This window comes from Balaenoptera borealis (assembly GCF_965194805.1).
Source record: "Balaenoptera borealis genome assembly, contig: HAP1_SCAFFOLD_422, whole genome shotgun sequence".
In the NCBI taxonomy this organism is placed as follows: domain Eukaryota; kingdom Metazoa; phylum Chordata; class Mammalia; order Artiodactyla; family Balaenopteridae; genus Balaenoptera; species Balaenoptera borealis.
In genome coordinates this window covers 60,902-84,776 of record NW_028123774.1, presented here as the reverse complement: position 1 = coordinate 84,776, position 23,875 = coordinate 60,902, and the positions used below count along the sequence as shown (strand labels likewise).

Here is a 23,875-nt window from a genome sequence, read left to right as displayed (position 1 = left end):
TGGGCTGAGCTAGGCTGAACTGGGCTGAACTGAGCTGAACTGGGCTGAACTGGGCTGAGTTGGGCTGAACTGGGCTAAATTGGGCTGAGCTGAACTATGCTGAGCTGGGCTGGGCTGAGCTGAACTAGGTTGAACTGGGCTGAGCTGGGGTGAACTGGGCAGAGCTGAAGTGGGTTGAAATGAGCTGAGCTGGGGTGAACTGGGATGAACTGGATTGAGCTGGGCTGAACTGGACTGAGCTGGGCTGGGCTGAGCTGAACTGGGTTGAACTGGCCTGAGCTGGGCTGAACTGAGCTGAACTGGGCTGAACTGAGCTGAACTGGGATGAGCTGGGCTTGGTTGAGCTGAGCTGAGCTGAACTGGGCTGAGCTGAGCTGAGCTGAACTGGGCTGAGCTGAGCTGAACTGGGTTGAACTGGGCCAAACTGGGCTGAGCTGAGCTGAACTAGGTTGAACTGGGCTGAGCTGGGCTGAGCTGAACTGGGTTGAACTGGGCTGAGCTGGGCTACACTGGGCTGAACTGGGTTAGGCTGGGCTGGGCTGAGCTGAGTAGGGCTACATTGGGTTGAGCTGGGCAGGACTGGCCTGGGCTGAGCTGGATTAACTGGGTGGAGTGGGCTGTGGGGTCATCCTGGCCAACTTTGCTCAGTCAGCTAAACTGAACTAAAATGAACCATGTGGACGCGGCTCAGATGAGTTGTTTTGCTTGAGATGGGATGTCAGGGGCTGAAGCGGGCCAGGCTGGATCAAGGCAGGCTGTTCTGGGCTGAGCTGACTTGAAATGAGCAGGACTCGTTAGGGGGTGCTGGGCTGTACTTGCGAGCTTGTTTGCTTTGTCTCAGCTGTCCTGACACAAGGTCATCTGGGCTGTGCTCAGCTGGGCTAGCCGGCAGAATAGAATAAGGTGGAAGAGCTGAGCTGGGATGCAGAGCCGGGATGGGCTGGGGTCTGGAGCTCCAAGGCCAGGGGATGTGCAGACAGGCATGGGAACCAGAGGAGCCTGAGAAGGGCTGAGGGGGACTGAGGAGGGCTCTGAGGGGTCTTTGTCCTCTCTCCATGGGGCCTGTAATCGGGCTCCCCTTGGGGGGTCAGCAGGGCAGGTAGAGCACCAGGGGTCCTGGGCTGGTCAGCCGAAGGATGGGGTGAAAGGGCAGCCATGGCAAAGCAGCTCAGGGACCTGAAGGCTGACCCACGGCTGCAGGTAGCAGGGGCCCAGTGGGTGGCAGGTGGATCCGCCCACAACAAGCCCACAGGGACTTTGGAGTGGGGCGGGGACACAAGGTGATTCCTGGGAAGTGGGGTCCTGTGGATCGCCAGGCCCTTACGAGGTCTTTGGTTGGGAGCAGAAGGGCCAGCTTGGTGGTTCCTGGGGGTCTCCCCGATCCCCGATGGGGGTCTGAGTTAGGGTTAGGAGTGGGAAAGCAGCTTGGTGATCCTGGGGGTCTCTGTGTCCCAGGCCTGTGTTCCCAGGGCTATGGGTGGGGCAGAGGGGACAGACTGGTGGCTACTGGGGTTCTCAGGTTCCCTGATCTCCAATGGGGGTCTATGAGTGGGGGCAGAAGAGTAGCCTGGTAACTCCTGGGGTGGGGGGTCTCTCTGGGTCCCCGGGTGCCGACAGGGGGCTATGGGCTCTGAGCCTCCACCTCAGGGAGTGGGTTAGCGCCTCCACTCAAGAGCCCCGTGTCCACCCACTTGGGGCTGAGGGCAGGAGTCCTGGCCAAGGGCAGTGACAGCCACTGCTTCTGCAGGGGCACAAGGATTCACTGGAGGGCGTCCCTAGTGGAATCAGGAGATGAGGAAAGGACCCAGGAGGAGCCATCTGTCCCCCAAAGCTGGAGCAGAGTCCCGGTGTTCCCTGCACGGGACCACCCCCCCTCGACCCCACAGCCCACCCTCCAAAGCCAGCAGTTAGTCTGGCACATACGGGTGACAGTCCTGAGGCCAGCGTTGACCCCTGTCTTGTCCCCACAGCCTCCATCCACGGCCCATCCGTCTACCCCTTGGGCTCCTGTTGCACAAGTGCTACCAATGCCACTTCTGTGACGCTGGGCTGCCTGGTCACGGGCTACTTCCCGGGGCCAGTGACCATGACCTGGGACACAGCGTCCCTGAACAGGAGCACCCTGACCTTCCCTGCCGTCCAAAACTTGAACTCCAGCCTCTACACCACCAGCAGCCAGGTGACAGTCTCGGGCGAGTGGTCCAAGCAGAAGTTCACCTGCAGTGTGGCTCACGCTGCGTCCAACACCACCACCACCAAGGCCGTCACTGGTGAGCCAGGTCTGGGCCAGCCCGCGAGACAGCCGGAGGGGGAGGGGGAGGCCGGGCAGGAGGCACAGGGAGGAGGGGCTGGGGGCTCAGAGAGGCCAACCCCACTCCTGCTGCCTCTGCCACCAGGGTGCACCAAGAGCTTCCCCGACCCCTCTGTGAAGCTCTTTTACTCCTCGTGCGACCCCCGTGGTGACACCCATACCGCCATCCAGCTCCTGTGCCTCATCTCCGGCTATACCCCAGGCAAAGTCAAGGTCACCTGGCTGGTGGACGGGCGTGAGGCCACAGATGTGTTCCCACACACCGGCCCCGAAAGGGTGGAGGGCAAACTGGCCTCCACTTACAGCGAGCTCAACATCACGCAGGGCCAGTGGGTGTCCCAAATCACCTACACCTGCCGGGTCACCTATTATGGCTTCACCTACGACAACCACGCCCGCAGGTGCACAGGTACGGTGCTCGCCCACGCCAACACCCAGCCGCTCGGGATTCAGAGAGGAGGGCAGACTCAGCCTCACTCAGTCCCCTCCCCCACACAGCCGAGTCTGAGCCCCGTGGCGTGAGCGCCTACCTGAGCCCACCCACACCCCTCGACCTGTACGTCAACAAGTCACCCAAGATCACCTGCCTGGTGGTGGACCTGGCCAGCGACAAGGACATGACACTGACCTGGTCCACGGAGAACAAGGATCTAGTCTATCCAGACCCACCCATCGCCAAGACTCAGTTCAACGGGACGGTCACCGTCACGTCCACCCTGCCGGTGGACGTCAGTGACTGGATTGAGGGCGAGACCTACTACTGCAAAGTGGCCCACCCACACCTGCCCAAGGAGATCCTGCGCTCCATCTCCAAGGGCCCTGGTGAGCTGCAGGCTGAGGGGAGGTGGGCGGGTCTCCCAGGTGGAGTCTGGCTGACCACACACCTGTCTGCAGGCAAGCGTATGATTCCCGAGGTCTACGTGTTCCCGCCACCCAAGGAGGAGCTCAAGACCAAGGGCGAGGTCACCCTCACCTGCCTGATCCAGAACTTCTTCCCCGCGGATATCTCCGTGCGGTGGCTGCGGAACGGCGCCCCGATGCAGGCGGACCAGCACACCAGCACGGGGCCCCACAGGGTCCGCGGCTCCAGCCCCGCCTTCTTCGTCTACAGCCACCTGGCGGTCAAGCAGGCCGACTGGCAGCAGAGGAGCACGTTCACCTGCCAGGTGGTCCACGAGGCCCTGTCCGGCTCAAGGACCCTCGAGAGATCGATGTCCATCGACCTTGGTAAATGATGGCTGACCTCCCTCCCTCCCCCCGTCCCAGGGCTCCATCCTGCTGGGGCGGGGGAGGGGGCCGGCCAGACCTTCTGTCCATTGTCAATAAACACTCCAGTGCCTGCTCAGAGCCCTGGGCGTGCCCGTTCTTGGGGAGCTGTGGGGCAGGGAGCAGTGTCTTGGCACAAGGAAAGGAAGGCACGGGGCGGGGGCCGGGGCTGAGGCGCGGCTCCATCCAGCATTGCCGTCTGTGTCAGAGGCCCTCCCCGCCACCCCACTATGCACTCTATCCACTCAAAGGAGTTCTAAGAGCCAGAGAGTGGTCCTAGGGGAGGGACCACAGAGACCCCAGCCTCTCCCGGAGGTCCCGGAGGCCTCAGCCTCCACCCCTAGCCTCCTGCCAGCCCCTCTGGACACAGACAAGCCCCCAAGCTCCCAAGTCCAGCTGCACACACAGGCCCTCCAGGTAGAGAAATGGGCCAAGTCAGTCCCCCGCACCGGCACCAACACGCAGGTCCCTTCACCGTCACCTCCTGGGCACAAACGGGCCAACCCTGCACAGGGGCCAGTGCGGAGCCCACTCCTCTGACCCCGGCCTTCTGACCCCCCATCCTACCTGCGTGGTCACACCAGGCCGGGGTCGGCGCCCTGTGTCCCCCATCTTGCTGCTCAGCCTCACTCCACCCTGAATCGATCCAGGGAAACGCCCAGCCCTCGCACGCACCCTCACACTGTCATGCCCGCTGGTGCCAAGGCTCCGCACCCACCCAAGTCACATGGCACTGCCAACCGCTGGTAGCGTCTCACACACACTCACAGGTGGCCTCCCACCTGTGAGGCCCGCCCTCGCTCCCAGGCCACTCCCAAACCCTTCCCCGTCATACCTGGGCCCCTGGACCCACCCGTCGCCCCACATGGCTTCCTCCTGCAGCCAGCCCCTCCCTGTCAGCTGCACCCCACAGATGGACAGTTGGACACACAGACACACACTGACGCACATGGACACAGACACACACACAGACACAGACACATGGGGACACAGACATGAACACATACAAATGAACACACACAGATACACATACTGATACACATGAACAGACACACATGGACAGACACACTGACACACATGGACACAGATATACATGGACGCATATGGACACAGACACTGATACACATGGACACAGACACAACAGGCACACAGACACATGGAGACACACACATGAACACATACACAGACACACACAGACACATGGACACACACATGGATACACACAGACATGGACACAGGCGCACAGAGACACATGCATGTGGACACACACGGACACACACATGGGCACATACTGATACACATGGATGGACACTCTGGCACACACGGACATGGATATACACAGACACATATGGACACAGACACACGGGGACACAGCCATGAACACACACACATGAATACACACAGACACACATGGACACACACGGATACATACTGACACACACGGACAGACACACACATGGACAGCACGCAGGCACCCACCACAGCCACACAGAAAGCAGCACATGCACAGCCCACACCCTGAACACGAGCCCAGAGCAGAGGCCGTGCTGGGGAAGGAAGGGGCCCAGCCCCAGGACAGGAGGAGCCGGAGGCCAGGGGCAGCTCTGGGCTCCCGCAGACTGGGCAAGGTCCGTGCGGCCGGACCGAGCCCTCGGGGCACCCACTGCGATGATCCAATGAGCCTAGGGGCCCTCCCGGGTCCAGAGCCCCTCCTGAGGGCTCCAGGCAGGGATGCCAGCCTGGGCTCCTCAAGGGGCCCCCAGGCTGGCGAGAACGGAGCCGAGCAGGAACGGGGCCCAGGGGGCCGGACTGGGCGGCCACAGGCCATGCAGTGGGTGGATGTGGGTGCTCCCCAGGCCGGGGGACCCCGCCTGCCACGGGGCAGGGAGCGGGGTGGGGCAGAGCTGGAGCTGAGGTGAGGGGCCCGCGGGGCTGAGAGGGGCGACCGGCAGTCAGGAGAAAAGCCGGAGAAACCGGGGGAGAGAAAACGCCAGCCACCTGAGAGCGGAGGGACAGCAGAGGGCAGGGAAACAGGCCGCCCACACGGCCACCGGCCGGCTCGGCGGCTTCCAACCCCCCACCCTCCAGGTCCGGCTGGTGGCTCTGGGCAGTCGCAGAGGGGCCGGACGGAGGGACCGCCCAGGACCAGGGCGCCCGGCCCAGTCCCCTCTGCTCCCTAAGGGGGGCCAGGCCTGTCCTTCCCCGTCGGACCCCGAGGCCAGGGGGCTGACCGGCTGACGCCCGCAGAGCTGGCCCTGGAAGACCTGTGCGCAGAGGCGGCCGAGAGCGAGGAGCTGCAGGGGACACGGACCAGCCTCCTCACCTTCGTGGCGCTCTTCCTGCTCAGCGTGAGCTACAGCGCTACCGTCACCCTCTGCAAGGTGGGCACGGGTGCCCCATTCCAGGGCGGGGCGCCCAGAGAGAGGGAGAACCTCGGCCTGGGCACAGAGTCCCTCACGCACACCGTCCTCCCAGGCGAAGTGGGTCCTGGCCGCCGTCCGGCAGGAGCAGCCGCAGGCTTCCCGCGACTACACGGACGTTGCACAGCCCTGCCTTTCGCCTCCTCGTGTGAGCAGCCCCGAGGCGGCCAGCTCTACCCTGGGCCGGAGGAAGGAGCAGAACAGCCCCCAAGGGGCCAGAGTCAGGGGCCCAGCGACCAGCACACAGGCGCCCAGAGGCCCCAGCTCAGCCCCAAGGTCGAAGGCGACAAGGGGGCCCACCTATCACAGCCCCACACCACCCCACTTTGGGGCAAGTCCCAGAAGAGCATCTGTTCCCTCCACAGAGAGGCCTGGGCTGGGCGTGGCTGCTGACCACCCCAGGCTTCTCCCAGGCCCCTGGGCTTGGGCCCACACCGGCTCTGACTGAACAACCCCTGAAACACAGTGACGGCCTGGAGCCCATGGCCCAGCCCACGCTGGAGCCCAGAGCCAAATCTAGGACTCAGAGTCCCAACCAGCCCAATCCAGCGTCTGAGTCCAGCCCAGCCAAGCCAAGGGCTCACTCCCCAGGCTCAGTCCCGCCCTCCGTGCCCCCAGGTCCAAGGGCACTGCCCCCCATGCCCTGCTCCTGTCCCGTGCCCACCCTCCCTGCTGTCCACCCCCAGGCCCCGTTCGTGCAGAATGAGGCTGCAGAGCAGACCTTCCGGGGAGGGGCCAGGGCAGTTTTCAGGGCTGCGGGCAGGGCCCTAGGCTGTGAGGCAGGGTCCCACAGCAAAAGGCGCTTCCCAAGGGGTCCGCAGTGTGCCCAAATCAGCCCTGCAGCACGCAGCCCGTCCCCCGTGCCCTCGTCCCGACGCAGGAGATAGACGGGCTCCAGGCTGAGCAGCTGCAATCACTCTCCTGCTGACACTTCGAGGTGATTGGCCAGAGACCACCTGGAAAACTGTCCCCGTGTAAGCAACCTAAGCCACCCCTGCGGCACGTGACTCGCTCCAAGTTTCCCGTGTGCTCTTCCACTCGTACCTTCCTTCTAGTAAACACTGTCTCTATTTCACAATCTTGGTCTCTTTCCTAAATTCTTTCTTCAAAGAAACAAGACAGACATCCATCTTCCACCTGATCCACTGCCAGAATCAGGTCGACCTCTCTCTCTTTACTTTTCCTTGTAAAGTTCCTTTAAGTAAAGAACCCCATGCCACCTGAGCGTACCTTGGGGGAGGTGCCTGTGGTCCCTTGGGAGCAGGAGGTGCCCCCCCCCCGAGGACGTGGACAAGGGGCCAGAGGGAAGGGGGCAGAGGGCAGCTCTGGGCCCCGAGGACCCAAGTGTCCAGCCAGGCTCCACCTCAAGAGTCCTTCAATACCCACAGAGACCCCGGTTCAGGCTCCACCACGCCTGCGCCACTGGCCTCCAGCCCAGACTCACCGCCCCTCTGCGCCCAAAGGTAAAAGCAACAATCCCCATCCCTGTGGGCAAACCCTGAGGGGCTCATTCAGTGGTCAGTGCAGGAGGCCGCAGGAACACAGCTGCACAAGCACCAGGATGGAGGCCGGCATCAGCCTCCTGGGGCCCTAGTCACCACCCACTGAGCTCACGCAGACAGGCCAGTCCTCAGGCCCCATCCCACCAGCCAGCCTGGACGTCCCGATGAACAAGTGAGAGCTGTCTGGGGCTGGCCACCACCGTCCTCGAGAAGAAAGCTGGGAGCCGCGAAGGCAGGAGCCACAGGCACCAGGGAGAGGGCCGGCTGGCCAAGCACAGTGGTGGGCCCGGGCTGAGCCTCCTCCTGAGGGTAAAGAGCTGGAGAAGCCCACCCACAAGGGGCTCTGAAGTCCCATGGAAACGGGGCAGAGCGCATGAGCACACGTGACACAGGGCAGGACTCCTTCATATACAAAGAGCACTCAGCAACCAATGAAAAGAAAGAAATGTGAGCAGTGGGTCCTGCACCATAAGGAAAAACCGGGTGGCTTACTGGGTGGCCAATAACAGGAAGAAAATGTTTCAATAATTGGAAAAGGTACAATAGGAGGAAACTAGGGGCGGTGAGTGACCTTCTTGGCCTCTTTGAGGACCTGTGAGCAGCTAAGACCATTCTTCAGGGCCCGGTGTCCTCCTTCCCAGCATACGAGTGCCCAGACTGTGTTGACAGGAGAGTCCGCTTGTGGCGAAGGCCCTTCTGAGAGCCGCCATCTGCGCTGGGAGACCAGGCATCCCACGGACTCCGACACGGACCGTGCAGCCTGCTGGGGTCGGGCACAGAAAACCCAGCACTGGGCAACTCTGAGGCTTGTCCAGAGAGCCCGAGTGTTTGGTTCAAATAGAACATGAGAGGGGCAGTAGAGCACTTCACACAAGGTCAAGGGCGCAGCCCTGCTCTGCTCTGCCCCCTCACACCGACACTCACACACTCACACCTGCACAGACCCGCACACAGTTTCAGGAAACTAGGCCCCAAGACCGGCCCCCACCTGCATGGCCCTCTCAAGCCGAGGTCCAGGGGCCTTCCTCCCCATCTCCTGAGCCAGGAGCCCCCGGGGGCAGAGCTGAGGGTCCCCTTTCTCTGACTTGCACCCCGGATCATGAGACCCACCGTGGAATCCGGAACGAGGGCAACAAGGGCTCAGCCCACGCGGGGTCCTGTAAGCTGGGCGTCGTCACACATGGACAACGTGCATCTTCCCCAAGTCGGGAAGAAAGGTGGTGAAATAGGAGATAGATGGGCCCCTGGGCTGAGAGGCTGGAGCTTGCCAAGCAGAGTAACCTGGAGCTCTGCTTTCCCTGACACTCCAAGGACAAAGTTAGTGGCAGGAGCTGAGCCCTGCTGGAGTAAAGAGATAAGACGACCACGTCTATCGCTCCTGAGGTCAGGGCAAGCTCCCCGCCTGCACATGCGCAGGAAGCCTCCTCGGGGGTCAAAAAGGGAGGGGGTGCCACCCCATAATGTGTTGTCAAACTTCCCGTTAGCCTTTGCGTTGGAATCTTTCTTGTCAAGAAGATACGCACTTGTCGGGAGGGCCCTAGGACAGGTCAGATGCGGGAGAAGAGGCGAGGTAATGGGCCAGAGGAAGACAAAGATCCGGGAGGACTGCCCTGTACAAACCATCTGGCCCCCGCTTTACTGCGCCTCATCGGGGAGGACGCCCACACCCTCTCTCTCCAGGTGAGTATGTCTGCCTTGCTCCTGTCTTAAATAAACTACTTCTCTGCGTGCTCCCCCACATGTTGTGCTCTGTCTCTAACAACAAACTTCGTACCTCTTTTTACACTTTTTCCTCCTTGAAACACTCTCGCTTTCAAACGGGGCAAGAGCCAGGGCAACTTTGCTTCTGGCCTCCGGCCCCTGGTGGTCTAGCAGCTAGGATTCCTGGTTTTCATCCAGGATACGCGGATTCAATTCCTGGGCAGGGAACTAAGATCCCACTTCAAGGCCACTCACTGGTGTCTCTCCGAGAACAGTGGCAGTCACCCCACCCAGAGGGGCTGGCACAGTGGGAGCACAGCCCAAGGGCAGGCCCGCAGAGGAGAGCAGGGGGATGGATCCCACCCAGCCAGCCGGGCTCCAGACCCAGCAACCCTGCCAGACACGCCCTCCCAGCAGCAAGACCCCACCTTCTCGGGCTCCCCTCTGCTCCTCCTCCTCTTTCTTCTGCATTAACCCACCACAGTGGGCAGAATGGTGCCCCCAGGCCCAGAAGTTATGTCCACGTCCTAAGCCCTGGAACCCGTGAAGGTGATCCTATTCAGACGAAGGGTCTTTGCATATGTGATTGAAGTTAAGGATCTTAAGATGAGATTGTCCAGGTGGCCCTGAATCCAGTGAGAAGCGTCCTTACAAGGGACAGAGGAGGAGAGATCAGACTCAGGGCAGGAGGTCGTATGAGGGCAGAGGCAGAGATTGGGTGATGCCTGGGGCCACCAGAGGCTGAGGGCAGGAGGGACCCTCCCCTGGAGCTTCTGGCGGGAGCAGGGCCCTGGGACACCTGGATCTCGGGCGTCTGGCTGCAGAGTGTGAGACTGAATTTCTGTTGTTCCAAGCCCCTCAGTGTGAGGTCCTTTGTCGCGGCCCCAGGACACTCACCACCAGCCAGTAGGCCTTGGCCAAGCCGAGGCCCTTCCTCCTTCCGAAGAAGCCCAGGGAGGACTCGCCCGGTCCCGGCTCCTCCCTCCCAACTGGAGCCACGCTCGGCAAGTCCCTGACCCCCAAAGGTGCTCATTAGTCTTAACAACAGTGTCCACTCGGGCTCAGGCCCTTCCCCCAACCACTGCGACCGTCAGGTCGTGCGAGACCCCACATCCGTCCGCCTCAAGTCCAAGCTCTTCTTTCTGCCCCGTGTTCTGTGCCCGTCTGTGCCCACAGCGGGGCAGTGCTGTCTGCGTGGGGGACACCAGCCTCAGGAGAGAGCGGCCCCCCGCCCCGCACCGCCCTCCTCTGTTTCCTCCACTCCCGCCAGGCACTGCCTCAACCACTCACCCCGAGTCCCACTCCTCCAGCTCCCTCAGGGCGGCTCCAGGGGACACCGGGGCTTCAGACCCCCGGAAGGTGCAGGGCCCCAGGACCTCACGGGCCGGCAAGAGGAAGGATCCTCAGGGCCAGTCAACCACGATGCAGGCGCCTCTGGTGCTCATGAGAGCGGTATGCGGGGGGTGGACCAGAGTCCGGCGGCCCGGGCGGAAGTGCCCCTCGTGGGCGATGCTGTGGGTGTGCCAGGGTCCGTGATAAAACGCCAGAAGTCCCTTGACCAAGCCAGGTGTGTCTGCCCACCCGGTGCCATGCCCCAGGCTCCCCTTCCTCCATCCATCTCCCCCTCCCAGCCCACCTGCCCCAACTCCCGTCCTGGGCCCACCCCTCCCCCAGGGAAACGCTGATCTCCCCCCTCCACCTGCCTGCAGCTCTCCCCCCAATGGTGTCCTTCCCGGGAGGGGACCATGGGTCCCTGTGTGTAACTCCAGAACCTTCTGGGTGTGAAGAAATGAATGAACATGCGAAAGCAGGTGCAAACCAGGCCCCACAGCCCCTCGTGTGCCCAGGCCGGGGCCGCCTCCTGAGGGGCAGCGGGGAGGGCCAAGCAGCCGGGCAGCCGGCAGGGCCCGTGGGTGGGAGAAGCCTGGGCAGGGAATTGGGTGGATGCAGGCGGGGGGAAGCCCTCAGCCACCCCGTCCCACAGGACTCCAGGCTCCAGGCAGGGGGGCCCACACGCCCTGCCCAGCTTCAGTCCAGGGCCCCGCTGCTGCTGAGGCTGGCGGAGGAGGGGCAGCCCCTGGTCGTGGCCAGGAGGGAGAGGCTCCCCACCCTCACAGCTGCCCTGTGGCCTGAAGGTCTGTGGGGCCTGCTCACTGCGGTCACTCTGGTGAGGCTGTCCCTTGGGGCTCCCGCCCCTGCCGGCCTGTGCAACCTCCCCTCCGGCCCTCACTCCATCTGCACCTCTGGGACTATTTCTACCTCAGGGACCCTAAGCCCCTGACTCTGTCCACTTCGGCCTCTGCTTCTCTGCACCTCGGCCCCCAGCCCAGCCCCGTGGGCGCCCCGTGGAGACACACCCCCCACGGCACCCGCCTGCACCCACATGGCCTCAGGCCAGGGCCAGGCTCCTGGGGGTCCCACAGCCCAGGCCACACACACCTGGTCCCGCCACAGCCAGACCACAGACCAGACATGACGTGGAGGCACGCGGCCACAACTGGCGGGACAGGAAGTGGGTGAGTGACCCCCGCCTGTGGGCCAGACACCGCCATGCAGCCCCTTCCCAGCGTCAGCCTCACCTCGCAGCGCAAACGGCCCAGAGCGGGGCCGGGGTCGGCTGAGACCACACGGCCAACAGGCGGGCCTGGACGAGGCCTGGTTCTCCCTCCCCACTCCAGCGCCTCTGGGCAGGCGGGCACGGGGACCAGCAGGGCATGGCCACATGACCAAAAGGCATGGGCCTCTCCCAGCCGTGTTGGACCCTCTGGCAGCCTTGAGCAGGTGGGTCCCAGAAGCTATTCAGGCCTCATCTCCTCCACAGCCAGGCCATACTACGGCCTCCTGGGACGGGAGGATGGAGGACAGGTACCAATACAGAGACAAGAGGGAGAAAGGCAGACGGCCATTGACCCAGAAGACACAGAGCAGGATGCTGTACACATGGGCTGAGCTGGGCTGGGTAGAATGGGCTGAACTGGGCTGAGCTGCATTGAACTGGGTGGAGCTGGGGTGAACTAGGCTGAACTGGGCTGAGCTGGGTTGAACTGGGCTGAACTGGGCTGAGCTGGGCTGAGCTGAACTGGGTTGAGCTGAGCTGAGCTGGGCTGAACTGAACTGAGCTGAGCTGAGCTGAACTGGGCTGAGCTGGGCTGAACTGGGCTGAGCTGGGCTGAGCTGGGCTGAGCTGGGTTGAGCTGAGCTGAGCTGGGCTGAGCTGAGCTGAACTGGGCTGAGCTGGGCTGAACTGGGCTGAGCTGGGCTGAGCTGAGCTGAACTGGGCTGAGCTGGGCTGAACTGGGCTGAGCTGGGCTGAGCTGGGCTGAGCTGGGTTGAGCTGAGCTGAGCTGGGCTGAGCTGAGCTGAACTGGGCTGAGCTGGGCTGAACTGGGCTGAGCTGGGCTGAGCTGAGCTGAACTGGGCTGAGCTGGGCTGAACTGGGCTGAACTGGGCTGGGCTGAGCTGAGCTGAGCTGAGCTGAACTGAGCTGAGTTGAGCTGAGCTGGGCTGAGCTGAACTGGGCTGAGCTGGGCTGAACTGGGCTGAACTGGGCTGGGCTGGGCTGGGCTGAGCTGAGCTGCACTGGGCTGAGCTGAGCTGCGCTGGGCTGAGCTGGGCTGAGCTGAGCTGAACTGGGCTGAGCTGGGCTGAGCTGGGCTGAGCTGGGCTGAGCTGGGCTAAACTGGGTTGAGCTGGGTTGAGCTGGGTTGAGCTGGGCTGAGCTGAGCTGAACTGAGCTGGGCTGAGCTGAGCTGGGCTAAACTGGGTTGAGCTGGGCTGAGCTGGGCTGAACTGGGTTGAGCTGGGCTGAGCTGGGTTGAGCTGAGCTGAGCTGAGCTGGGCTGAGCTGGGTTGAGCTGAACTGAGCTGAGCTGAGCTGGGTTGAGCTGGGCTGAGCTGGGCTGAGCTGAGCTGAGCTGAGCTAAACTGGGTTAAGCTGGGTTGAGCTGGGCTGAGCTGGGCTGAACTGGGTTGAGCTGGGCTAAACTGGGCTAAACTGGGCTGAGCTGGGCTGAGCTGGGCTGAGCTGGGCTGAGCTGAACTGAGCTGAGCTGAGCTGTGCTGAGCTGGGTTGAGCTGGGTTGAGCTGAGCTGAACTGGGTTGAGCTGAGCTGAGCTGAGCTGGGCTGAGCTGGGCTGAGCTGAGCTGGGTTGAGCTGGGCTGAGCTGGGCTGAACTGGGTTGAGCTGAGCTGAGCTGAGCTGAGCTGAGCTGGGCTGAACTGGGTTGAGCTGAGCTGAGCTGAACTGGGCTGAGCTGGGCTGAGCTGAGCTGAGCTGAACTGAGCTGGGTTGAACTGGATTGAGCTGGGCTGAGCTGGGCTGAACTGGGTTGAGCTGGGCTGAACTGGGTTGAGTTGAGCTGAGCTGGGCTGAGCTGAGCTGGGCTGAGCTGAGCTGGGTTGAACTGGATTGAGCTGGGCTGAACTGGGTTGAGCTGGGCTGAACTGGGCTGAATTGGCCTGAGCCGGGCTGGGCTTAACTGTGCTGAAATGGGCTGAACTGGCCTGAGCTGGGCTGAGCTGAGCTGAACTGGGTTGAGCTGAGCTGGGCTGAGCTGGGCTGAGCTGAGCTGAGCTGAGCTGAACTGAGCTGGGTTGAACTGGATTGAGCTGGGCTGAACTGGGTTGAGCTGAGCTGAACTGGGCTGAATTGGCCTGAGCTGGGCTGGGCTTAGCTGTGCTGAAATGGGCTGAACTGGCCTGAGCTGGGTTGAGCTGAGCTGAACTGGGTTGAGCTGAGCTGAGCTGGGCTGAGCTGGGCTGAGCTGGGTTGAGCTGAGCTGAGCTGGGCTGAACTGGGCTGAGCTGGGCTGAACTGGATTGAGCTGAGCTGGGCTGAGCTGAGTTGAGCTGGGCTGAGCTGAGCTGAGCTGGGCTGAGCTGGGTTGAGCTGGGCTGAGCTGAGCTCAACTGGGCTGAGCTGGGTTGAGCTGGGCTGAGCTGGGCTGAGCTGGGCTGAGCTGGGCTGAACTGGGCTGAACTGGCCTGAGGTGGATGGGCTGAGCTGGGCTGAACTGGGCTGAGCTAGGCTGGTCTGAGGCGGGCTGGGCTGAACTGGGTTGAGATGGTTTGAACTGAGTTGAGCTGGGCTGAGCTGAGCTGAACTGAGCTGGGCTGAGCTGAGCTGGGCTGAACTGGGTTGAGCTGGGCTGAGCTGGGCTAAACTGGGTTGAGCTGGGCTGAGCTGGGCTGAACTGGGTTGAGCTGGGCTGAGCTGGGTTGAGCTGAGCTGAGCTGAGCTGGGCTGAGCTGGGTTGAGCTGAACTGAGCTGAGCTGAGCTGGGTTGAGCTGGGCTGAGCTGGGCTGAGCTGAGCTAAACTGGGTTGAGCTGGGTTGAGCTGGGCTGAGCTGGGCTGAACTGGGTTGAACTGGGCTGAACTGGGTTGAGCTGAGCTGAGCTGAGCTGGGCTGAGCTGGGGCGAGCTGAGCTGGGTTGAGCTGGGCTGAGCTGGGCTGAACTGGGTTGAGCTGAGCTGAGCTGAGCTGAGCTGAGCTGGGCTGAGCTGGGCTGAGCTGAGCTGAGCTGAACTGAGCTGGGTTGAACTGGATTGAGCTGGGCTGAGCTGGGCTGAACTGGGCTGAGCTGGGCTGAACTGGGTTGAGCTGGGCTGAACTGGGTTGAGTTGAGCTGAGCTGGGCTGAGCTGAGCTGGGCTGAGCTGAGCTGGGTTGAACTGGATTGAGCTGGGCTGAACTGGGTTGAGCTGAGCTGAACTGGGCTGAATTGGCCTGAGGTGGGCTGGGCTTAGCTGTGCTGAAATGGGCTGAACTGGCCTGAGCTGGGTTGAGCTGAGCTGAACTGGGCTGAGCTGGGCTGAGCTGGGTTGAGCTGAGCTGAGCTGGGCTGAACTGGGCTGAGCTGGGCTGAACTGGATTGAGCTGAGCTGGGCTGAGCTGAGTTGAGCTGGGCTGAGCTGAGCTGAGCTGGGCTGAGCTGGGTTGAGCTGGGCTGAGCTGAGCTCAACTGGGCTGAGCTGGGTTGAGCTGGGCTGAGCTGGGCTGAGCTGGGCTGAGCTGGGCTGAACTGGCCTGAGGTGGATGGGCTGAGCTGGGCTGAGCTGGGCTGAGCTAGGCTGGTCTGAGCTGGGCTGGGCTGAACTGGGTTGAGATGGTTTGAACTGAGTTGAGCTGGGCCGAGCTCAGCTGAGCTGAGTTGAGCTGGGCTGAACTGAGCTGAGCTGGGCTGAGCTGGGCTGAGCTGGGCTGAGCTGGGCTGGGCTGGGCTGAACTGGGGTGGACTGGGCTAGTGCCTGAGGTGAACAGGAGACAGTGGGTTGAGCATGGATCACACCCAGAGCCCTGGTTTCCAGCCAGACAGCCCCCCATGTTTCTTGGGGGCACACAAGGGCCGTGCAGCCTCAGGGTGCAACTGTGATGTTCCCCACTCCCGTCACCGGTTGACCGGAAGGGAACTGTGAAAGGACCAGGGCAGACCATGCCCTCTGTAGCCCCGCTATCCAGGGGGCAGCCCAGAAGGACTGATTTGGAACTGGGCCTCCAGCCTCAAGATACCCACAGTCCATGGGAGTCAGCTGCTAGTTTAGGAGGATGGGGGGGGCGGCTTTGTAGGGGGAGGTGGTTGGACTGGGACTTTTACCCAGGAAGTGGGAGGGGTGACATAGAAGTCTCAGGCCGCCTCTGCTCCCCAACTTGAGCCCCAGGACAGACAAACTGGCCCCCATGCAGACTCAGCTTCAAGCCCAGGCTGCTCTGGCTTTTTTCTGCCCTCTCCCTGGGCCCATTTCTCACGATACCGCACACCCTGGGGAAGGACATGACCACGCCCACTGCACAGAGGGCAGCTGAGGCTCCGACAGCACACGCAGACTCAGCTGGCCAGTGGGGGAGCCGCGTGCGACAGCCAGGGCCCACGTCTGAGGAGCACGTGTGGCCCACGTGCTCAGAGCCCCAAGGAGCGCGTTCAGAAATGGCTCAGCTGCACTCAGGTGGCCGCTGCCGGCCCCGGGTGCACCGCGTACAAGCTGCGCGACCTTGGGGCAGTCACTAACTCTCTGTGTGTAAAGGAAAGGCGGGCGTCGTCCTGCCCTCATGGGGCTGTGTCGGGCGTCTGGTCAGCGCGAAGGCTGCCATCTCACAGCACACCTTGTGTTTCAGTGACTGAAACCAGCCCCAGACTCTTCCCACTGAGCCTCAGGAGTGCCAACTCAGACGGGCAGGTGGTCATCGCCTGCCTGGTCCAGGGCTTCTTCCCGTCAGAGCCACTGAAGGTGACCTGGAGCCAGAGCGGCGAGGGCGTGTCCATCAGGAACTTCCCCCCTGCTCAGGCCGGGGACCTGTACACCATGAGCAGCCAGCTGACCGTGCCGGCCGACCAGTGCCCAGACAGCAAGTCTGTGAAATGCCAAGTGCAGCACCTCTCCAAACCCAGCCAGGCCGTGGACGTGCCCTGCAAAGGTCAGAGGGCGGGCTGGGGCGGGGCCCCCATGGTGCCACCCTGACCCAGCTCCCTGACTGCATCCCTGTGGGCACTCCCCTCAGACAAGAGGTGGCTGAGTGCCCGGGGGGTGGCCAAGAGGGGCCTGGGCTGGGGCTGGAGGCCAGGGAGGCGGGCGGAGGGGCTCGCTGACCTGCTCTGGCTTCCCTTTCAGCTCCAGCTACGCCGCATCCAGTTATATCGTGTCCAGTTGTGTGCAAGGTCAGCCTGTCCCTGCACCCACCGGCCCTTGAGGACCTGCTCCTGGGCTCCAATGCCAGCCTCACGTGTACGCTGAGTGGCCTGAGAGACCCCAAGGGCGCCACCTTCACCTGGAACCCGACAGGTGGGAAGAATGCCATCCAGGAGCAGCACAAGCCTGACCTCTGCGGCTGCTTCAGCGTGTCCAGTGTCCTGCCGCGCTGCACCGATCCCTGGAAAAAAGGACAGTCCTTCTCCTGCACTGCCACCCACCCCGAGTCCAAGAACCCGCTAACCGCCACCATCAAGAAACCCTCAGGTGGGCCCTGACCCGCGAGTGGGCGGCTGGGCACTCCACGGTGCGCGAGGTGCACTCCTGAGCCCACCCCGCCCTCCAGCTCCCACCCACCCCCACACGGGGTGCCCAGGGGGCAGGGGGCACCTTCTTCCCTGCCCAGACCCCTGACCCTGCTCTCTGCCCTCCAGGGAACACGTTCCGGCCACAGGTCCACCTGCTGCCGCCGCCGTCGGAGGAGCTGGCCCTCAACGAGCTGGTGACGCTGACGTGCCTGGTGCGAGGTTTCAACCCCAAGGATGTGCTGGTGCGGTGGCTGCAGGGGAACCAGGAGCTGCCCCGCGAGAAGTACCTGACCTGGAGCTCCCTGCCCGAGCGCAGCCAGAGCGTCCCCACCTTCGCCGTGACCAGCGTGCTGCGCGTGGACGCCGAGGCCTGGAAGCAGGGGGAGTCCTTCTCCTGCATGGTGGGCCACGAGGCCCTGCCCCTGGCCTTCACCCAGAAGACCATCGACCGCCTGGCGGGTAAACCCACCCACGTGAACGTGTCCGTGGTCATGTCGGAGGTGGACGGCGTCTGCTACTGAGCCGTGCCCCCGCCCCACCCGCCCCTTGAATAAACTCCATGCTCGCCTGAAGCAGCTCTGCGCTTCCCTCCGGCTGCCTATCTGTCCGTGCTCGGGGTCTGCACACACCAGGAGGGGACAGGACCCAGGAGGAAAGAGCAGCCACTGCCCCGACTTTCTCTAGGCCTTGGTTTCCCCTCAGCCTGACACTGGATGTGCCTTCATGGCCGTGCACGAGTGTGAGCACAGGCGTGAGGGTCGAACTGGGGCTGAGATTTGCGAGGCACGCACAGCCTCATGGGTCCTGAGAACGGTGGCCCCATGAAAGTTCCCAGGGGCAGGTGACTTGGTCACTTGTATTTCAGGAAACTGCCTCTAGGGGCAGCCGGGAGGCATGAGCGAGGCAGAGGGGAGCCTGGCGGCCAGAGAAGAGGCTGGTGCCATCATGCAGAGGGGGGCTCACGGGAGGAGTGGCGAGGGAAGAGGATTGGATTCCAGGGGCCCTCTGTGGGTGCAGCGCACAGAAGTGCAGGACGGCCCCACTGACCGCACGGAAAGGGGGCCACCCCGCCTGGGTACAGCCTTCCCCACCCCACATCCCACTGCTCTGCACGTGTACACAGGGGCGCACACACACATGCACACGTACTCTCATATGTGTTCATGGTCGCGTGCGCAGGCACGTGCGCGCGCGCGCGCACACACACACACACACACACACACACACACACACACGTCTGAGCCCTGCAGGTGCAGGAAGTTGACAGCCCAGAACCAGCTCCAGGAAGGCAAGAGCAGTCCCCGCCCAAGCCCCCAGAGGGTTTTCCCCAGGCCCAGACCTGCTGCCCCAGGTCCCTCCAGACCTCAGGCCTCCCTGTGTACCCAGCTGGGCACAGTTCAGGGATCGATTGGAGAGACCCCTCTCAGGCATCACCTGCTCCCCACTTGGTCCCCAAATTCAAGTCTCCCATGCATTCCTGAGCCCCAAACCATAGATGGGGTGGGGGGCAGGGGTGGTGAGGGGTCAGAAGACACAGCTCTCACCCAGGGCCCCTAGACAGCTTCTGCTTGGAGCTCCTGGCAGGAGGGAAGGTCAGGGAGACCGAACCTAGAAGGACAGTCCCATGACCACCGTGGGACACCTGCACCAGGGCTCCCACAAGGGGGCAGCGGGGCCCCTGCTCTTGTTTAGACACCTGCTGGGCCTTCCCAGGGGACCTAGCTTTCTGGCTGCCTCTCTCTGCTTCCAGGGCCAAGGTGGGGTGGGGACCCCTGCCCACCCTGGCCACTGCTCCCCTCTCAAGGGTCCAGTCACCAAAGGGCAATGGGGGGAGCAATGGATTAATTGGGGAAGTGCTGCCACAGAGAAGGTGGTTCAGCCACCAAGGGACCAGGACCTGCCCTCAGGAGGAGCTTTCTAAAGAGATGGGGAGGAGGAAGAGACAGTAGATGAGGGTGGAGCCAGCAGACAGCACAGACAGGTGGATGGGTCACAGGACATATGATGGATGGAAAGATGGACAGACAGGTGGATGGATGGGTGGATGGACGGATGGATGGATGGACAAATGGACAAACAGATGGGTGGATGGATGGATGGATGGACGGATGGATGGATGGATGGATGGATGAACGGATGGTCGAAGAGACAGATGGATGAACAGATGGACAGATGGAAGGACAGAGAAGTGGATGGATGGACAGATGGACAGATGGGGGTGGATGGATGAATGAATGGATGGATGGGTGAGTGGACAGGTGGATGGATGAATGAGTAGATGGACGGATGGATAGGTGGGTAGGTAATTGAATGGTTACATGGATGGATGGATGGATGAATAGACGAATGATTGGATGTGTCAGCATATAACAAGCTGGTCCAAATCCCATTTAACATGGGAGGTCTATGCCCTGGGACCCTGGAGACAGCAAGGTTGCCTGTGCTGGTGGCTCTCACCTGGGCCTTTCTCGTGCTCCTCGTAGCTTATCAGCCACTTCCTGGGACAGCAACAGAGCCCCTTGGTCTTGTCCATCTGGCCCTCGGCACAATGAACCACAGACCCAGATCTATGTCTCGACCTGGAGCACCCTGAGGGTGGGCATGTCTGATCTTCTCTGGTCCCATCAGGGGCCCAGGCCAAGAAGGTCCAAGAGCAAGGGCTTGCTGAGGGCTTGCTGAGTTCACAGGTAGGGCTGGGATCCAGGAGGCCTTGGGCTTGAGCTCTCCTTGGCGCAGCAGAGACAGTGCCCACCCTCCTGCCCTGCCATGTCTCTCTCTCTCTGAGGTGCCCTGAGACCCCCAGAGATAGGAGTCCTGAGGGTGCCTCAAGAGCTGCAAGGTCCAGCCCCTTCCCTGGGCACCTGCTCTCTCGCCCTCCAGGAGGCAGCCTCAGACCTGAGACAGGGCACCCACACTGCCAGCGTCCCCACCCTGAGAGCTCCGGGTGGGGAGGGCACTGGCTCAGCCCCCACTCACGCAGACCCGGGCCTGGCAGGCCCTCCATGTCTTACAGATCACCAGGACCCGCTGCCCTGGCTGGTGCTGGACATACTGCGGGAGGGCCCCGAGGAGGACAGCCTGGAAGCCAGCCTGTGGCCCACCACCATTACCCTGCTCACCCTCTTCCTGCTGAGCCTCTTCTACAGCACGGCGCTGACCGTGACGAGCGTTCGGGGCCCGCCTGACAGCCGAGAGGGCCCCCAGTACTGAGCAGGAGCCAGCCAGGCACAGGTGGGAGGCGAGGGGGCCGAGCAGTTGGCTGAGGGGGGCAGGAGTGCCTGGCTCCAACAGAGCTCCCCTGTCCCTCCTGATGGGGGTCTGGCCTACAGAGAGGTGGTCCCCCCACAGACACTGAGGACTTGGGCAGGCCTGGGGGCAGAGCACGGATGTGCCCCAGCAGTGTCAGGGCATCAGATTCCCTGGGTGCGGCTGCCACTGGATTCCATCCAGTCTGTGGGAGCCAGGCCATGGTGGGGAAGGAGCACTGGCAAGGACCCTACCTGCCTCTGGAGTTCCCCCAGGCCCTGACACCTCTTGTGTTTGCAGGGAGGAAACTTGAGGAGCCTCCTGAGAGCCCAGCTGGACGCCAGAACTCAGTGCTGCTCAGAAGCCATGTGCGCACCCACAAAGGCCTTCCTGGTGCAATAAATGATCCCAAAGGCAGAAGTTCTCAAATTCTGAATGAGGGGAAGGGGAGGAGAGGGGCAGAGGCTCTGGAGACAAGGATGCCTGCCCCATGGCCCAAGGCAGGGTCTCAGGGGTCTGGACAGGGTCCCCTTGCCTAGAAATCATCAGCTGGTCCTATGGTCTTGCAGGCTCAAGGCAAGAGCTGGGCTTCACAAAAGAGAATACAAAGCAAGACCTCTCACAATAACTGCACCCAGATCCCTGATCCTGATCACTGGGCCCTGTTCCTGATCACTGAGGCCTGTTCCTGATCACTGATCCCTGGTCCTGATCACTGAACCCTGGTCCTGATCACTGATCCCTGGTCCTGATCACTGAGCCCTGGTCCTGAGCACTGGGCCCTGATCCTGATCACTGATCCCTGGTCCTGAGCACTGAGCCCTGGTCCTGAGCACTGGGCCCTGATCCTGATCACTGATCCCTAGTCCTGATCACTGATCCCTGGTCCTGATCACTGAGCCCTGGTCCTGAGCACTGGGCCCTGATCCTGATCACTGATCCCTGGTCCTGAGCACTGAGCCCTGGTCCTGAGCACTGGGTCCTGATCCTGATAACTGATCCCTGGTCCTGATCACTGATCCCTGGTCCTGATCACTGATCCCTGGTCCTGAGCACTGGGCCCTGATCCTAATCACTGATCCCTGATCCTGATCACTGATCCTGGTCCTGATCACTGGGCCTTGGTCCTAATCACTGGGCCGTGATCCTGATCACTGGGCTCTGATCCTGATCACTGAGGCCTGGTCCTGATCACTGGGCCCTGATACTGATCACTGATCCCTGGTCCCGATCACTGGGCCCTGGTCCTGATCACTGATCCCTGGTCCTGATCACTGGGCCCTGATCCTGATCACTGATCCCTGGTCCCGATCACTGGGCCCTGGTCCCGGTCACTGATCCCTGGTCCCGATCACTGGGCCCTGGTCCTGATCACTGATCCCTGGTCCTGATCACTGATCCCTCGTCCTGATCACTGGCCCTGATCCTGATCACTGAGCCCTGATCCTGATCACTGAGGCCAGGTCCTGATCACTGGGCACTGGTCCTGATCACTGATCCCTGGTCCTGATCACTGGGCCCTGATCCTGATCACTGATCCCTGGTCCCGATCACTGGGCCCTGGTCCCGGTCACTGATCCCTGGTCCTGATCACTGGGCCCTGGTCCTGATCACTGATCCCTGGTCCCGATCACTGGACCCTGGTCCCGATAACTGGGCCCTGGTCCCGATCACTGATCCCTGGTCCTGATCACTGGGCCCTGGGCCCTATCACTGATCCCTGGTCCCAGTCACTGATCCCTGGTCCCAATCACTGGGCCCTGGTCCTGATCACTGATCCCTGGTCCTGATCACTGGGCCCTGGTCCCGATCACTGGGCCCTGATCCCGATCACTGTGGCCTGGTCCCGATCACTGGGCCCCGGTCCTGATCACTGATCCCTGGTCCTGATCACTGGGCCCTGGTCCTGATCACTGATCCCTGGTCCTGAGCACTGAGCCCTGGTCCTGAGCACTGGGCCCTGATCCTGATCACTGATCCCTGGTCCTGATCACTGGGCCCTGGTCCTGATCACTGGGCCCTGGTCCCGATCACTGATCCCTGGTCCTGATCACTGGGCCCTGGTCCTGATCACTGGGCCCAGATCCTGATCACTGATCCCTGGTCCTGATCACTGGGCCCTGGTCCTGATCACTGGGCCCAGATCCTGATCACTGATCCCTGGTCCTGATCACTGAGCCCTGGTCCTGATCACTGAACCCTGGTCCTGATCACTGGGCCCTGATCCTGATCACTGATCCCTGGTCCTGATCACTGATCCCTGTTCCTGATCACTGATCCCTGGTCCTGATCACTGGGCCCTGGTCCTGATCACTGGGCCCTGATCCTGATCACTGGGCCCTGGTCCTGATCACTGATCCTTGGTCCTGATCACTGGGCCCTGGTCCTGATCACTGATCCTTGGTCCTGATCACTGGGCCCTGGTCCTGATCACTGATCCCTGGTCCTGATCACTGAGCCCTGGTCCTGATCACTGAGCCCTGATCCTGATCACTGGGCCAGGTCCTGATACTGGACCTGGTCTTGATCACTGAGTCCTGGTCCTGTTCACTGAGCCTGGTCCTGATCACAGGGCCCTGGTCCTAAAAACTGTGTCCTCTCCTCTCTCAGCCAGGCCCTCACATTCTGTCCATTCATCCTGGAGCCCTCGTTCTTTGGCTTCATCACTTTATCTTAGATCCTGAGTCCTGTTCCCAACCCATGGGTCCTGAGTCCTGACCCTCATAAGAAGTCACTCACACAGAGGAAGGAGAGCCTCCCAGGGGCCCCAAGACCCTCTTGGTCTGAGCACTGGATGGAGAATGAGGTGATGCCTCATCACCTGGCTTCATCCCTTCCAGTACCCATAGGTGTTTGTAGATGCCAGGCCAACTTCATGGAAAGAAAATTGGCCCAGAGCCCAGGCTGCATGAGCCAGACCCCAGTCCATGGGGGTCACCAGGCACACGGTTACCAGAAGGGGAGGGCTTGGGTGCAGGAGTGTAGGCAGGATGGGGGACGCAATGGTGTTTGTGTTCTCTTGTTTTTCTCTTTCTTCTCAAGCCTCCTGCACCTCGTCACCTGCTGAAACACCCAAAATAGCTCTATGGGGAGGCTGAGTCATTGCGAGCATAGGCTAGCCCAGGTGTCCCAGCCAGACTGCTGTTCTGAGAATCATGTCCCAAAACAGAGACCTAGCCACTTGGGCCTGGGGCCTGGCAAGTGGCCAAAGCCCAGGAGAGCCCTTTGGGGGCAGTGAGTTTCCCGAGACCTGCAGAGGGCCCTAGCCCCCACCCCGTACCAGCCCACATCAGCCTAGGGTCAGCCAGGATCTTCACAAGGTCAGCTGGGATCACCCTGAATAGCCAACATCAGCCTATGATCAGCCAGTGTAACTAGGGTCAGTCCAGGGTCAGCCAGGATTAGGCAAAGTTCATCCTGGCTCTGCCAGGGTGA

The 23,875-nt window shown here is 62.1% G+C and overlaps 2 gene segments (V, D, J or C); both read left to right on the top strand.

Annotated features, from left to right (window-relative positions):
* The first annotated feature begins 1,155 nt into the window (after positions 1–1,155).
* LOC309621296 (immunoglobulin heavy constant epsilon-like) lies at positions 1,156–7,247 on the top strand. The segment is given in 7 exons: positions 1,156–1,225; positions 1,887–2,270; positions 2,397–2,720; positions 2,810–3,133; positions 3,206–3,538; positions 5,825–5,958; positions 6,053–7,247.
* A 1,825-nt stretch (positions 7,248–9,072) lies between these two features.
* LOC309621295 (Ig alpha-1 chain C region-like) lies at positions 9,073–17,715 on the top strand. The segment is given in 5 exons: positions 9,073–9,179; positions 10,471–10,718; positions 16,315–16,614; positions 16,809–17,153; positions 17,321–17,715.
* Positions 17,716–23,875: the final 6,160 nt, after the last annotated feature.